Source organism: Candoia aspera, chromosome 3, assembly GCF_035149785.1.
Source record: "Candoia aspera isolate rCanAsp1 chromosome 3, rCanAsp1.hap2, whole genome shotgun sequence".
Classification (NCBI taxonomy): domain Eukaryota; kingdom Metazoa; phylum Chordata; class Lepidosauria; order Squamata; family Boidae; genus Candoia; species Candoia aspera.
In genome coordinates, this window is record NC_086155.1 from 203,267,124 (window position 1) to 203,282,205 (window position 15,082).

Genomic DNA, 15,082 nt, shown 5'->3' on the forward strand with positions numbered 1-15,082 from the left:
AAAGACACTATTTTATGCCATTTGGGAAACTAATTTATCTCCCAAAACTCCTATGGCAGAAGCCATTACATCAGTGTCATCGGGGTGTACAGAAGTGCCCTAAACTTGATTTCATGGAGGTTTATTTATTTATTATTCAAATTTAGCCACTGCCCATCTCCCCCAAAAGAGGTTGTATTTCTCATTATGATCAAATACTTGTTGAGAATGCCAATCCCTTTCCAATCTTCTAATCCAAGGATCTCAGATTGGCAATTATTGGATATAAATACCTTGTCTCTCTGTTTATACATGGTTGGAGATTAGCTGATGAGAAGCATTAATAAATAAAGCCTCTTCTTTTCATTTATGGAACTTGATTTAGTTAAAATAGGCCGGCCAAGCTAAAAGACATTCTATAAGTACAGTCATCACTGAAAATGACACTTTTTGACTTGTATACTATTTGCCCAAGTATTAAATCAATCAAACCCAATAGAATTGCTTGCTTGTTTTAATAACATTAGCTGGCCTCCCACGTCCCATTATTCCCACTCCTAGTTTTGTGTTTTCTTGGCAACAGGAAAATGAGTGTTATCTACTTCTATGAAATTATCTTATAATTCATTAAGCTATAATGTGGTTTTGTTGGTCCAGTTTGGCACAATGCATGAAATCAAAACCAAATGAAATGGATCTGTGAAGATGTAAGCATCCCAAACTGACCAAGATCTCAGTAGGACATCTCATGGTTCATTGCTTAGCAAGATGGATGAACCTAGGCTCTATGGCTTCTGCAACAAATCTGAGCTAAACCATCATGGCTTGGTACAATGTGGTGAATCCAGGCAACATTTGGGTGTCTGAACTGTAAGGCAATACAATATAAATATGGATATAATTTGCGTTGATACCATGCAGAATACATATACATATACATACACACACACACACACACACACACACACACACATACACACAGACACAAACCTCTTTTTTCTGCCAGCTTTAAATCAGTTTGGTGAGATAAATGGCTTTTGAACTTTCTTTCAAAGGAGAAGAGAATTTCAGTATAATCATCTTTCATCCTCCTGTAGCCTCCCAGGCTTTCCCAGTTAAAGATATCATGATGGAACTCTATCCATTGAGCTTTCTAAAATTGGGTAAGATTGGCAGCCAGGTCTCAGAGGGATTGAAATATGTGTGAGAGAAAGTAGTGATAGCCCCTTAAATACCTCCAAAAATCAAGTAAACTTAAAAACACTGCCAAGAAAAATTGGAAGGAAACTCATGCAGTCTGAGAATAAGGTATGCATTTTAATTCTGTAAGTATAGCTGATGGGAGAAAGTATTTGTTTTAATCTCTTCCAATGTTATGATTCTGTTTTCATGATGGATGTTGAGGAGAAGGATGAGCCTTGGAGCCAAACTAGGAACCCAGTTGTTTGAGAAAAATAACACAAGAGTTATATAATCTACTTGGCAGATCAGAAGTCCTTCTGTTTTGTTTAAGCTTCAGGGAATTAGTTCTTTACAGACTTCAGAGATGGATTCTGGACAATTCTCCATGGACAGTGAACTTAATATATTGGGACACAGGAAGGAAAATATATTGCTGGACATTACTGTCAAGAGTTTGTACCTTCACATCCTATCACAATGACAAACTCTATTTTGCAAGAATAGTTAATATTTTGGGATCATCTCAGTTGTTATTTTATGTTTTCATAATTCCATAAAATAAAGCAACAGTCTGAAAGCTAAAATTGGAACATGTGATTTATCAATCATGTCAACAGAAAACTATTATATCTGAATTTATCCTTTATCCATGTGTGTATGTGTGTTTGTATCCTATTCCTTTTTTTCCCCCCTTTGTGGCAGTAGAGGTCACTTTTCCTAACAGTAAAAATATTCCAACCCTTCCAAATATCACTAGCAAGGTCTCCAGCTCTTTAAAAATATATATAATTCTCACAGGGATACTGAAAAATATGTCAGACTCAGAAACCATGTCATTGTAATAAATTAGTTAATTATCTGGAAGCAGAGAACGGAATATAGATGCTTATTTTAGACAGCCCCAAGAATGGTGATCAGTGGTAATCTGTAGTGTGTTTGACTGCTGGCACTTTTACGGTTGATAGACTTAAAAGGCAGAAGCTATCCACCACTTCAGTGTCTTCATTGTCAGTTCTAGGGCTGGGTGTTGTACCTGTTGTCATTACTTTGGTCTTCTTTTTCTTTAAACTTAGTCACATTTTTTTTTCACTGTGCTCCCCGACTTTCACGACTACAGCTTGCAGACCATTTGCATTTTCAGCTGAGTAGTGCCTTCAGCGTAGCACAAGTTATTGATATTTCTGCCTCCAATTTTAAAACCATGCTCATCTTCTTCTAACCCAGCTTCCTTCAATATATATCAGTATACAAGATGACTAAATTGAGGCATAAACGACCAGGCTCAAATTATCCTCATTTGACTCACCATTTGAAAACTGAGCTCTTTGGAGAAGTCTATAGTTCTCGGAAAGGTAGAAGGAAAGAGAAGAGTGTGATGAACTCAAGTTTCCGACCAGACTCACACAAGAAGCTTATGGATATCTGATTTATGACTGGATAGTATGCGAGCTCAAGAGCAAAGCTGAGAATGGCGAAAACTCGGGTCTTTCAAACAATTAAAGCTTGGACAGTTCCAATCCCTCCCCCCAGAGTCAGAAAGAGTCCACTCCCCACAGCCTGCAGGTTTTCCTAACGGTTCCTGCCGGTCTTCGGGAAAGTGTCCTTGAACAGGCGAGAGAACCCAAATAGACATTCCAAAGTCTCTACGTCAGTGCCAGGTTCAAAGAACAAGAGCAGCACCCTCCCAAACAGTAACACGTGTCAGCACCAGCATGGCATGGGGACTGGTTACGATGTTCACAGGAACATTGGAACAGGAACCATGACAAAGAGGATGACCAGTAGCACAGTAGATGGATTCAGTTACAGCAGTGTATACCATTGCAGGGCCGCAACCGGGGGGTGGGGGGGCAAGTGGGGCATGTGCCCCGGGCGCCACGCTGGGGGGGGGGGTGCCAAAATGGGCATGGAATCCATGTTTGCCCCAGATGTCATGAGTAAGGATGGCGAGCAGGGGGCTCCCACCCAGACTGTCAAGCGCATGCGTAGCACTGAGGAACTGTTCAGCCATTCAAAGAGACACAGATCGGGACCGCCTTAACCCTTGGGGTTTATATGGCTGGGTTTTTCCCACACTTCCTCAGTTTGTTAGGATTCTTGTTAAGTACTAGTAATAAATATTAGAGACCAAGTCATTGTCTCAGTGTGTTTCCTGGTAGTCAGGACATCAGGTGACACAGACCCTAGTTGTGGCCCTGTACCATTGGAAGACCGGGAAGACCAGGTTGGGACATGTTATTTTGGAGAAGGTCCACCTATCAATTTTGCATGATGACAATGAGAAGTTCTAAGACTGCCATTTTCCTAAGGACATTCCACAGCTTGGCATGATCAATACACACACAGACACACACACACCAGCATGTGTGTTTGTGCATTTCTATAACTTCACACATGTTATCTTTATTGCTGTGATTTTCAGGTTGTAATTATTCTAAAACTTGCTGCTGTTGATTTCATCTCAGTTCATTTTTATGTTGGTTGTGTGTGTGTATGTATATGTACATACATACATACATACATACATATATATATATATATTCTTTTTTCAGTTTTAACTGATATATTCGGCACTTGGAGAACTGTGGGTATCAACTGTACAGAAACATTCAGTTTCATGGAAGTTGTACTGAATTGAAGGAAACATACTTTGGAAAAGATATGAATAGCAAAATGTGTTTTTCTTTGTTTTTGTTTTTGTTTTTTCTGATAAACATTTCCAACCTCTGATCAAATTTCTCCTTTCTGCACCCAGTGAACAAAAAGCAAAGCCCAGATGAAATTATTTGCAGCCCCTTTCCTTATGATCCCAAGCCTGGAACTCACTTTTACTTTTTTAATCACTGCCTTGTCTATTTCTGACCATTGCACTTGACATTTTTATCCAGCTGAACACTAGAGGCCCAAAGATCTCTAATTGAAACATTAAATCTTTGACTTAAGATGAACTCCAATAGAAGAGAATATACGTAGCTTCAGGTTGAACTGTGGAGTCCTTGGTGCTCTCTGAGCTCGGTTGTTTGCTTGCAGACATTTGATGACCCAATTAGGTAACTTCATCAGTGCTGGTGAGTGTGGCAATGAACTCTTAGTGAGTTTTTGCATATGATTGTGTAGTTCTCTAGGCAACAGTACAGATATAATGTGCTAGTATCTTCATCCACGGATTGCCAGACTTTTCATCCAGGTGTGATCTTGATTAGCTTTTGAAGGACAGGTAAGGTCAGCTAGTGCTGCTACCTGCTGCAAGGTAAAGACTGCTCCAAGTCAAGCTTGACTTATGGTGACTTCAGGAGCACCTCCAGGTAGATTTCCTGGCAACATTATGGGAATGATTTGCCCTTGCATTATTCTTCCAAGATGGAGAGACAGACAGACAGATATATATTTCCAGATTTACTGAATTAGAAAACAAGTAATCTACCAGAATAGAACAAGGGGAAAAAAAAAACTTAAGCACTGGTAGAAGAGATAAATCTAGGAAAGAGAAGAGGTCACAGCTCTACACGGATACAATTATAGTATCATGCGGTTGTAAAAGCTCCATGATTTTCATTAAAAAGTTTCAGGAATCTATGATTTGTTCCCTCTATGTGATCTTTTAGTGGTGAATGAATACATGCAGGCACAGTGGTGGTGGTGGGGAGATACCTTATCAGATATAGAAAAAAACAGCATAAAATTAAACATAGCCTTAGCAAGCAAAACAATTCTTAAACAAGAGAATATGGGAAGCAGCAAAAGAAGAGAAATAGAGCGGGTCAAAGCAAACCCTCTTAGCAAGTACAAAATAGTCTTTGCTTCCCTTGGTAACAAAGTCAGGAAAGTCTAAATCTTTTTCCTTTTAAGAGAGGACTGCATTTCTGGGAAAGCGTTACTGGAAAGATTCTGCCTTATGTGCCTGTCAAACTAGAATGTCTTGGTGGTGGATTGCACAGAAGAACTCTAAGGCGATGATAGGCCCCTATCTCCAGAAACTTGAAATTGAAAAGCAGTGCAAATGATTCATGTCTTAAAAAAGAAAATAAGACCTGAAAGGAAATGTTTAATTTAGTCCGAATTCACAATAAATTGCCAAACCATGAATCTGGAGGACTAAATAGATCAACATATGCAAATTACTCTGCCACAGATTAATGGGTATCAACACACATACTGTAGCTATCAGTAATAATACTGGAAATACACAAGCACTGAGCTCCTGGAGAAAGACCAAATATAAATCTAAGAAATATTTTCTTTAAAAAAATTAAGATCTTAAACCAGGTTCACAACTGTTCCTAGCTGTGCTTGGCTTAAGTATGGTTTATGGAATAATACACATTTGGCTTGGTTCACACAACATGCTAGACAGCGCCATGAACCCTGATTTATAAATAGCAATGATTGGGTTAATGCAACCTGCTGAGTCAAAATCAGTGCAACTGCAGTATGGTTTGCCATGAAATAGGATCATCACCTCATCAACAAAATGTTCTCTAGAAGGAACATTTTCAGGGGATTTTGGTACCACCTCTATAACAGAATTGAAAAGAAGAAGAAAACAAGCAAGCAGACTAACAAATCAGTAGAACATGCATCATTCTGAAGTAAAATAAGAACCAGAATCTATGAAGCCACTGGTAATGTGGCCAGAGAAGTTGGCCGCATTACCTGTATTAGGCCAAAGTTGTTTTTCTTCTAGCATTTTGTATCATGCGGAGTCTAACTAGTTGTATTCAGAAAACCCAAGGCACATAGACTTCTCTTGGAGCTCAGCAGGTGGTATTTAAGGCAAGCTGGCTTCAATTCTTAAAGTATATACACCCATCAAGAGTAGTAGTCATTAACACCACAATCCTCCATGAATTTGTCTAATCTTCTTCAGAACCAGCCAGGTTAGTTGCCACCATCCCATCTTTTGGCAACAAATTCTATCATTTAACTATGACACGTGCCAACAGGCCCTTCCTTCTGCCCATTCTGAATCTTCCTGTCTCATATTTAATTTCAGTGGGTGATTCAAATTTCTAACATTGTGAGACAGGGAGATAAACTTCTCTGGCCACATTACCCATGATACACATGGCTTCATAGACCCCCATCATGCCCTCGACCTTGTCACCTTTCCTCTGAGCCAAAGAGCATCAAACACTGTAGCCATTATTCTTATGGAACTCTTCTAGCCCCATATTAATTTAGGATTGCCCCTTTCTGCCCTTGTTTCAGATATGCATTTTTTAAAACAAAGTGCAGTGGTTAGAACTTTACATAGCATCCCAAGTACTGTTGCACTTAAGATTTATACAAATACATTATTATACAGGCAGTTTCATTTTTCTTGACTTTCCTAATATTCCTAGAATGGAATTTTACTTGTCCCAATAGTTGCTGCACACTAGGTTGACATTTTCTTTCCATCATGACTTCATGATCCCTTCTCACTCACTGCCAGCTATAGCAAGATACTGTACATATAAGCAGTGTCCAAAACATTATCTTCTTGTGGTGATGGAGCTCACAGTTGTAGCTAAAACAAAACCATCATCCTAAAGCACATGATGTTCAGCTTGGTGAAAATAGCTATGATACAGTAATGTCGTTAGAGATGTGACACTAATGAGATGCAGCAATTGCATCAGGGAGATGCATTGATTCAGATTTTTCTTTATGAGTGCATCTGGGTTTTATTTTGTAATATATATATATATATATATATATATATATATATATATATATATATATATATATATATATTAAGCCTATCAGGAATGAAGTCTCCTGTTTTAGCTATTATTCCTGGGAGAAAAAAAGTGGTAAAACCTAGTTTCTAAATCAGCAGTTTCTACTGAATTTGAAGAAAATTGTGTAGGGGCTTCGTGTGATCCCTGACATCAGTTTCTAGTCCTGCCTTAAACTCTATGCTAAGCCACTTATGTGAATGGCAGGGGAATTCACAAGTAAGGATATATTTTACACTCAACAGTTCCATGGTTTGGTCTAGTTAAAAGAAGCTCAAGAAGCAAAGGAGAATTGGGTTTAAAACTCTAAACGGCTCTTCTGTAATAGACAACACTAGTTTAGATGGTCCAGTGACCTTACTCGGTGTATGACAGCTTTGCATATCTAGACAGAGTCTGTGGTCAGAACTAGTGGTGTTTGCTTAAAGCACTGCACCAACCAATTTGCAACACTATAAATCAAGCTGTTGTGAAGATACAATAGTCCTGTCCTCCAGTCCTACATGCAGAAAGCCAAGCTGATTAATACCGTTGCATGAAATATCTGTTCCGAATAGGTCTGGGTCCAGATTATAAATAAGAAGACTGCAAGTTTGAATGATCTCACACCCTTTTAAAGGCACACCTGTGTTGGACACATGATACAAGATTGTAAAGAAGAAAATGCAGCTTCCAATAGAAAAAAGTATATGTAGCTCAACGTTGAACTACGGAGTCTTTGGTGCTGTCTGAGTTTGGCTGTTTGCTTGCAGGAATTTCATTTCCCAACTAGGTAACATCATTAGAGCATTGATGATGTTACCTAGTCAGGTAATGAAACACCAGCAAGCAAATAACCAAGCTCAGACAGCACCAAGGACTCCAAATGTAGCTTATCCTTCTCCCAAATGTCCTAGTTCATTCATGACTCACTTTTTGTTCCTGCTTTTCGATCTATAGTCAACAACAGATACATTCTCTGAGATGTATTGGCAGCCTACGTCCTCATAATCCTTGGATGCGTGAAATAAAATCAAATCCCACTGAAAAGCTGCAATTGGCAAGGCTATTGAATCCAACTACTGAATTATTTTTCTGTTAAAGTCATATCTAAGGGCAATGTTTAAAATCAGCTCTCTGCATGATTGCAGTAATGGTGATGCATGAAATGAAAGTAACACATTGAAGACATAACATTTCAATATTTGCTTAGGGAACAAGCTGCCTGTTAAGCTGGGAATGGGAGAAGGTGTTATAACTGAAGGATTGCTTTAAGTCTAACAAAGAGCCATCGCAATAGCTATTGTTGCTGAAGTACTGGATATAAATCTTTTTGCATTCAGAAACTTCCCTTTAGGATTTGCCATAAATACACTAATTGTATAAACCAGTCTTGGTTACACATGTACATACTGTATACAAGCACAAACACACTTAATATAAATATATACATTGAGAAATATAGATATTCCTGGAGGATAATCTATACATGGGTTTAAGCACCATTTTAAAGGAAGTTTTATCTACTCCATCATCATCAAAATAATCATTGAGATCTCTTGCTCCTTGTAATCAACAGCAAAGGAACCATTCAGAATCACATTTAGAGAATTCAGTATAATATCTAGGCCTGACAAGCTGCTACTGTTACCTTCTGGTGAAGATACCACTGGTATCTGGTCACTGGTCTGAGATGGGTGGCTATATAAATTAATTGAATGAATGGATGAATGAACGAACGAATGAATGAATGAATGCAGACACCCAACTCCATTCTTCATCTCAGATTCACAAAGACTTCCTTTGTTATATACTCTACAACAACTTGCCTTCTCTCTCCCTGTCTCTCAGTCTGCAGTGTATAGGAAATGGTGTAACTGATTTCCCTTGACCAGAGAAATGGTATCATAGGATTTCTCCTTTGCTTTGGACATATTTCTCAGGGAAAGAGGAAGACTTATCTAAATTAAAAATGTCCTTCCACCTGGAAAAGCACCCCCCTCAAAAAAAGGAGGGGAGATTTTAGTCATGATGTGGAAGAACAGAGCATTTCTTCCATTCATGTCCACCCACAAGTAACTTCTTCATGGACAATGACACAGTACCAATTCTGGTTCTGATACCAGAAATGATCTCTCAGCACATACAGACGGTAGTAGCTGGGTTACTGCTTGCTCACCACAAGCTATGGCCACTGTTATTTTAAGGGATAAATGGAGTTGATGTTGAACAGCAGTAGAAGTATTTTTTTTAAAGCTTTGAAATTATAAATGGAGGGGCAGGTGGAGAACAACCCACCTCCAATTACACCATTTCCTACACACTGCAGACTGAGAGAGAAGGCAAGTTGGTCTATATAACAAAGAAAGTATTTGTGAGCATGAGATGAAGGATGAAGTTAGATGTCTGTGTCTTTACCAGAAGGTAAGAGTAGAAGCTTGGCAGGGCCTAGATATTTTACTGAGTACCAGATCTACATGTCCCAACCCAAAGCTGCTATAAAAGTTGTTGCTCATCTCTAATTTTTAATGTGACCATAGAGAAAACAAGATTAAATAGATATTTTAAAGATAGATAGGTGATAGATAGATGATAGAGAAAAAAAAGATCAAATCTCATTAACCAAATTAGAGTCAATTAAATAAATTTTAAGGTTTTTTTACCTGGTTGCATCCCAGGAAGGTGAGCCCTGGCAGGGTGCTCAAAAGCCAATGGTTCTCCTTGTCTCCCCCTCCCCCAAATAACTTGCACTCTGATCTATTAAAAAAAAATCTGCTGGTATGTTTGTTTTGACAGTATCGCAGCCCATCTCTGCCCCTTCAGAGCCTTTGCTCTGTTCTGTTGAAGACAGCTGCCTCCTCTTGAATTCTTTACACATGTCTACATTCAGTTTGACTCTGCGTGACTGGGGACCCTGACTATGAGCAACCACAAGCCTCTTGAATTCCTTTAGAAGTCACCAATGAATTTTAATTCTGAGTTTGACAGGAAAAAAAGAAAAAGACTACATACATGAGGAGCAATCAAATGAGCTGTGGTTAATGTAATGGAATTAAAATAAAGACAGATGAAATTCATCTGTTTTTTTTTTTCCTTCTGAATTCATTCCTTTCTTTGTCCTGGCCTTCCTGCTTTTTGAAATGCAGCCCTTGCAAACCAGGAGGAATTAACCGCTCAGAGTCCCTCTTTGGGGAGAAATGGGCATTAGTACAAATTTGAGAAATAAATAAATATATAAATAAGCCCAGATATGGAACATCACCAAACAGCCCGAGGGAAATGTGTATTCTTGAGCCTAATCAACAACATTTCCAAATGCTTTTTCCTTTTCCTTTTCTTTTTTTTTTTGGGGGGGGGGAGGGGGACTATGATTCTTCTCAACCTGCTACTTTTCAGATTTGTTCAGCTGTTCTTTTCCATTTCTAAAGCTCTACCTGGACTCCATTTATCCTGTATGGGAGGACTGCTTTGTCTCCATTACATCTATCATTCTATTTCCTTTAGTGGCCAAAAGAAAAGAAAAAAAGAAAAAAAAGGATTCAATATTCCAGAATTCCCATGACCAGAACACAGCGGCAACATTTCTCCCTAGCTTTCACTGCATGGTAGAGATGGGCATATTTTTTTTGATACTCTTCTTTTCTTACCCCAGAATTATCAAATAGAAGGACACATGAAGAGGCTATCTGGATTCAGTCCTTCAAGAAAATCCCCCATTTTATTCTGAGTTTTGTATTAACGGACTCTTTCAGCCTGGTGCATCAATGCAATTGAGAAAAAGGGAAGGAACAAGGAGAGGGAGAAGGGAGAAAGGGGCAGAGAGAGAGCGTTCATGGCTGTCCCTGGCATCATAACCCAGTGCAGTTTCACAAGATACTATCATCATAGCGTTGCTTTTTAGGGGCCTGTTGTGGGAAGGTTTTGGAGATAGCAAGGAGACACAGAGGTAGGGAAAGCCTCATCAAATATTATTCTCAGGCCCAGATTTTGAATTTACTAATCCAAGGAAAGCTTTTTACAGCCCCCTGCCCCCCAAGTTCATATCTCTTATTCAGCAGCAGAGTCCTTAAAACTTCCCATTAAAATGAAACTAGAAAATATACTGTAATGTTTAACACATATATTTTAGCTTAGTTTCTTATGAGGGAATAATCCCCCCTCTGCCCCAGCACTTTTGCCAGAACTCAATCCAAATGCCTGGGAAATGCATGAATGCTTTAGTACACGGCTTCCATTTCTTTAAGAAAAAAAGGGGGGGGGGATGTGCATAAAAACTTCCAGAGGGCTGGGTCCAAATGTCTACAGTACAACCCCACTTCTTTCAATAGAAATCACTCATCTTCTTAATGTTATTTTATTATGCTAAACTAATAAGCCAAAGAAAAGCACAAAAACAAGCAGCAGCATTAAACAAGGAAGTCACCCTTCCTAATAAGTACCTTTTGTTCAGCAGTGGTTTCAGGGCATCTATATTAAGAAACAGACTCATCTCTTAGTTGAAAAAAAAAATGCATGGTTGGCTTGAAGTCTGGCATATAAAAATATAGATTAGGTAGAATAATTAATCTTCAAAGAGGTGTTTTGCTTCAATGATCCTTAGAGCAAAGCACCCCTTCCAAACTGTTGCATTAATGTGGATCCTGTGTTTCTAAAACTGAAGCAGCCATATAGTTTTATTCCATGTTGCTCCGAGGCCTTGTCTAATAATTCCAGGAACTGGATAGGCTTTCTGAATGTGTTATACATGCTCTAAAGCCTTTCCCCATAAGCCTAATGGGTAAGCATTTAGTTTAGTTCCCGTTTTTAAAATAAAAACTTGCCAACATTTCCAAATTTCCTTGTAAACTGTCCAGAATGCAAGAGGAGGAGGAGGAGGAGGAGGAGGAGGAGGAAAAATCTATAGGTCTGTCTTCCAGGCAGAGGGCTTTGTATAGTTAGCTCTTTAAAATCTGAATGAATTAATCGGCTTTAATCTGCTGAATTAAAGTAGCAAATCTGAAATTTTTAGACAGGTTCCTTCATTTCAACAAATACAACCAGAACCTGCATGTTTGGGGTATAGATGGGTAAAAATGTTTTTAGTTCATTCTGTAGTATACCTGATCAAAGTTTTAATGATGTATTTTAGGGATCCAAGGTATTTTGCTCTGGAAACGCAGTGGTGGATCTGGCAGGAAAGGAAGGGATATTATTCACTGAAATGAATAAACAAAAATATTCCCAGTCAACTCGAGCAAGAAACTTGTAAATTCTGCACTGTACTCCCAGTTGTCTAGTTTATGTGAATGGGTGTGCACATTTGAAAACTGACTGTATGTTTTGTGTTCATGTTGTAGTATGCTTAATGACTTGTGATTCATTATTCATTAAAAACAAAAATAAATCAGAGATTTCTCCCTAAATAGACTGGGAAGAATTTGTAATTGAAAAGAAAAAAAAACAAAACAAAACCCTGGAGGTAGAGGAAAATGAAGCCAATGTATGCCCATTCTAGGTGAAGAGAGGAGAAACTGAGCAGAATGCATGTATCCACTCCAAATAGCATTATCTCCTAGATGGGATAGGCTGAAAGTTTAAGTGTTGGGCAAGATAGAGCTACCAGATCTAAAAACATTGCAAGGATTCCTCACAATGGATGCATCCATGACTGGTAAAGTAAGGGATGGTTTTGATCAATTCAGGAAGACCTTCATTCTTCCTTATCAACACTGCAGTGACATCCAGCTCAATAGGTAAAGATCAGTCTATTTTTGATTTTCAGAAACTAGGAGCTAAGAGATATCACCACAGCTGAATAATCATTTCCCAAAGCTCACAGTAAGAGGTAGCATCCTGGATCCTATGAAGCTTTTCATTTTATCTCTGCTTGCTGACCTGGAAAAGACCACCGGCCCTCCAACTTGCACACACAGAGAAAGAGGGATGTGGTGTACTTGTAATGACTGCCACTTTTGACCTAAATGTATTTCATAGGAGAATTGAACAATATGAATTTATTTCATTCCCTAAACGTCACTTGTAAGCATATATATATATACCTACAAACACACATGGACACACTCATACAGGTCCTATGCTTTTACTATTATATTCACCTGGGTACATAATCATAAGTTTAAAGAAAGTAATTTATTGACATTTCTGTTGGCAGGAATGGTGAAGAAAGTGTTACAAGTGACAGTTGTGCACCAGAAGGTGGCAAAAAATGGACCATATTCATAAGCACACAATATTATTCTCCACATCACTCCTGCTTTTCTCTGCATTTTGATTGATTTTAATTGCCCTGGGCAGGCCCAGTAAAGTCTGGTTTTTTTTGGTTCATATCTAACTTCTCTGGGATTTTTTTTTTGATCCCTTATATATAAATAATAATTTATTGTTAATTAACTCATATTACCCTGGAGGTAGTGGGTTCTCCTGCATTGGGTATGTTCAAGCTGAAGTTGGATAGCGTCTATTGGAATACTTGCATTAATAGGTAGTTCAACTCAGTGACCTAAATTCCCCTTTCCAACTTTATTATTCTAGGTTTTTTAATAACACAAACAATCAAGCTCTTTACACATAAAAGAAGGAGCAGCAATTCAAGTCAGGAACAAAATTAGAAGTTCTTAGAATTGTGGCTGAAGTGGCTGGTGAATCATAGGAGCACAGAGATAATATGGTGTTAAGTGGGGATAATCATACACAACTTACATTTAAGAAAAATGCAACTAATACAGCTTCTTTCAACTTATATTGGACTCAGTGGATTTGCAGCAGAATCATGTACTTGCTCACCCCAAATAAGTCCCACTGATATGATGATGATCTACTCCCAATTAAATGTGTACTGCATTAGATTATAGTCCAGGAAAAAGCTTTAGTAACACTGAAGCTTGGAAGAGAGCATTCCAAGGAATCTAAGCCAAATTAATACCTGACTCAAAGATTCTGTTCACGCAAGACTGCCCACACTCTGTCACACCAGACTGAACATACCTTCAGCTCAAGTGAGTTGCACATGTTTTTTAGACAGAAGATTGCAAGTTCAGCTTTTGATCTGGAAAGATCAGATCTGGAAAAACTGGAGAAGACCTCTGCCTTAAACCTTGACGAATGGCTGCTTCTCTGTGTATCTAATACCAGATTAGTTGATCCAATACTCTGACGCATGATAAGGCATCAAACTGTGTAAACCAATGTGTTGATAACATGGGGTTTCATAAGCTCACCACCCCCAGTTGCATCTTAGCTTTTTCTTATTTTCCCAGTATGTAATCTTGTTTCATTGTACACAATATACGTAATTACAGATACACAAACAACACAGAGAGACAGAGAGAGAGAGATCTGAGTCAATGTCAATTAAATCACTCTGATAGATGTTCTGCCAAAGTGTAGCAATATGAGTGTGTGTGTCTGTGTGTGTAAGACGATTATCTATTGCTATGTCAGCCTCTTATCTAAACAACTGCTCACTTTTTATTCTGAATAAACTCTGCCAGCAGTTCTTTTCACCTTCTTGGTGAATTGTACCTCTTCCACATCATTTCCCTTCAACAATATACATCATTTGATCAACCTTTTTTTTTTCTTTTTTTGAACATATGTGATTTTTTTTTTCCCACTCAGTTGCTGATGAAGGAGGAAAAAGAGAAGCTTCTCTTTAAAAAAAAAAAAAGGGGGGGGGAAGCAATCATTGCTGATGGAGGAAAAATCATTATCTGTATACCTTTAAAACAATTAGCAATCAGAAAGATGCACAAATACAAAAGCAATCAAGGGCAAGGGATTGGTGCACAGAAATGGGGAGGTAGCAGCATTTACCTGGATATCCTTTGGCTCCTCTGCAGTGCACTGTTTTCATCTCTTTCTTTCTCCCTCCTCTTCTATCTGTCCATCTTCCAGAAAATGACAGAGTAACGATTGCTGCATCTCACAGTTGTAGCGGCTGAGCAGTCCGACAAAGCCAGCTTGTTAAATTGCAGCCAATGCTTCCAGGCTCTGGCTCCTACCCGGACTGCTGCTGCTTTTCCTGATACTGATGATGCTGAAGAGGAGGAGGAGGAGATGGAGGAGGAGGAGGAGGATGTGGATGGTGCTGATGCTGTTGCTATGGTTACAGAACTTGGCAGCACTCCACAGTGCAACAGCTGCTAGAACTCCTGGTTCCTTCTTTTCCAGGCAGGACCCAAGGCTAGTTGCAGTGCAAGCTGAAAGTAATTGTCAGGTATAGT

The 15,082-nt window shown here is 38.7% G+C and overlaps 1 protein-coding gene across 1 annotated transcript in view; it reads right to left on the bottom strand.

Annotated features, from left to right (window-relative positions):
• The window catches only part of FAM135B (family with sequence similarity 135 member B), a 135,435-nt gene extending 120,614 nt beyond the window's left edge, over positions 1-14,821 (bottom strand). The window contains exon 1 of the mRNA XM_063300278.1: positions 14,673-14,821. The gene's annotated coding sequence lies outside the window, so the exon portion shown is untranslated. The remainder of the gene's footprint in view (positions 1-14,672) is intronic.
• Positions 14,822-15,082: the final 261 nt, after the last annotated feature.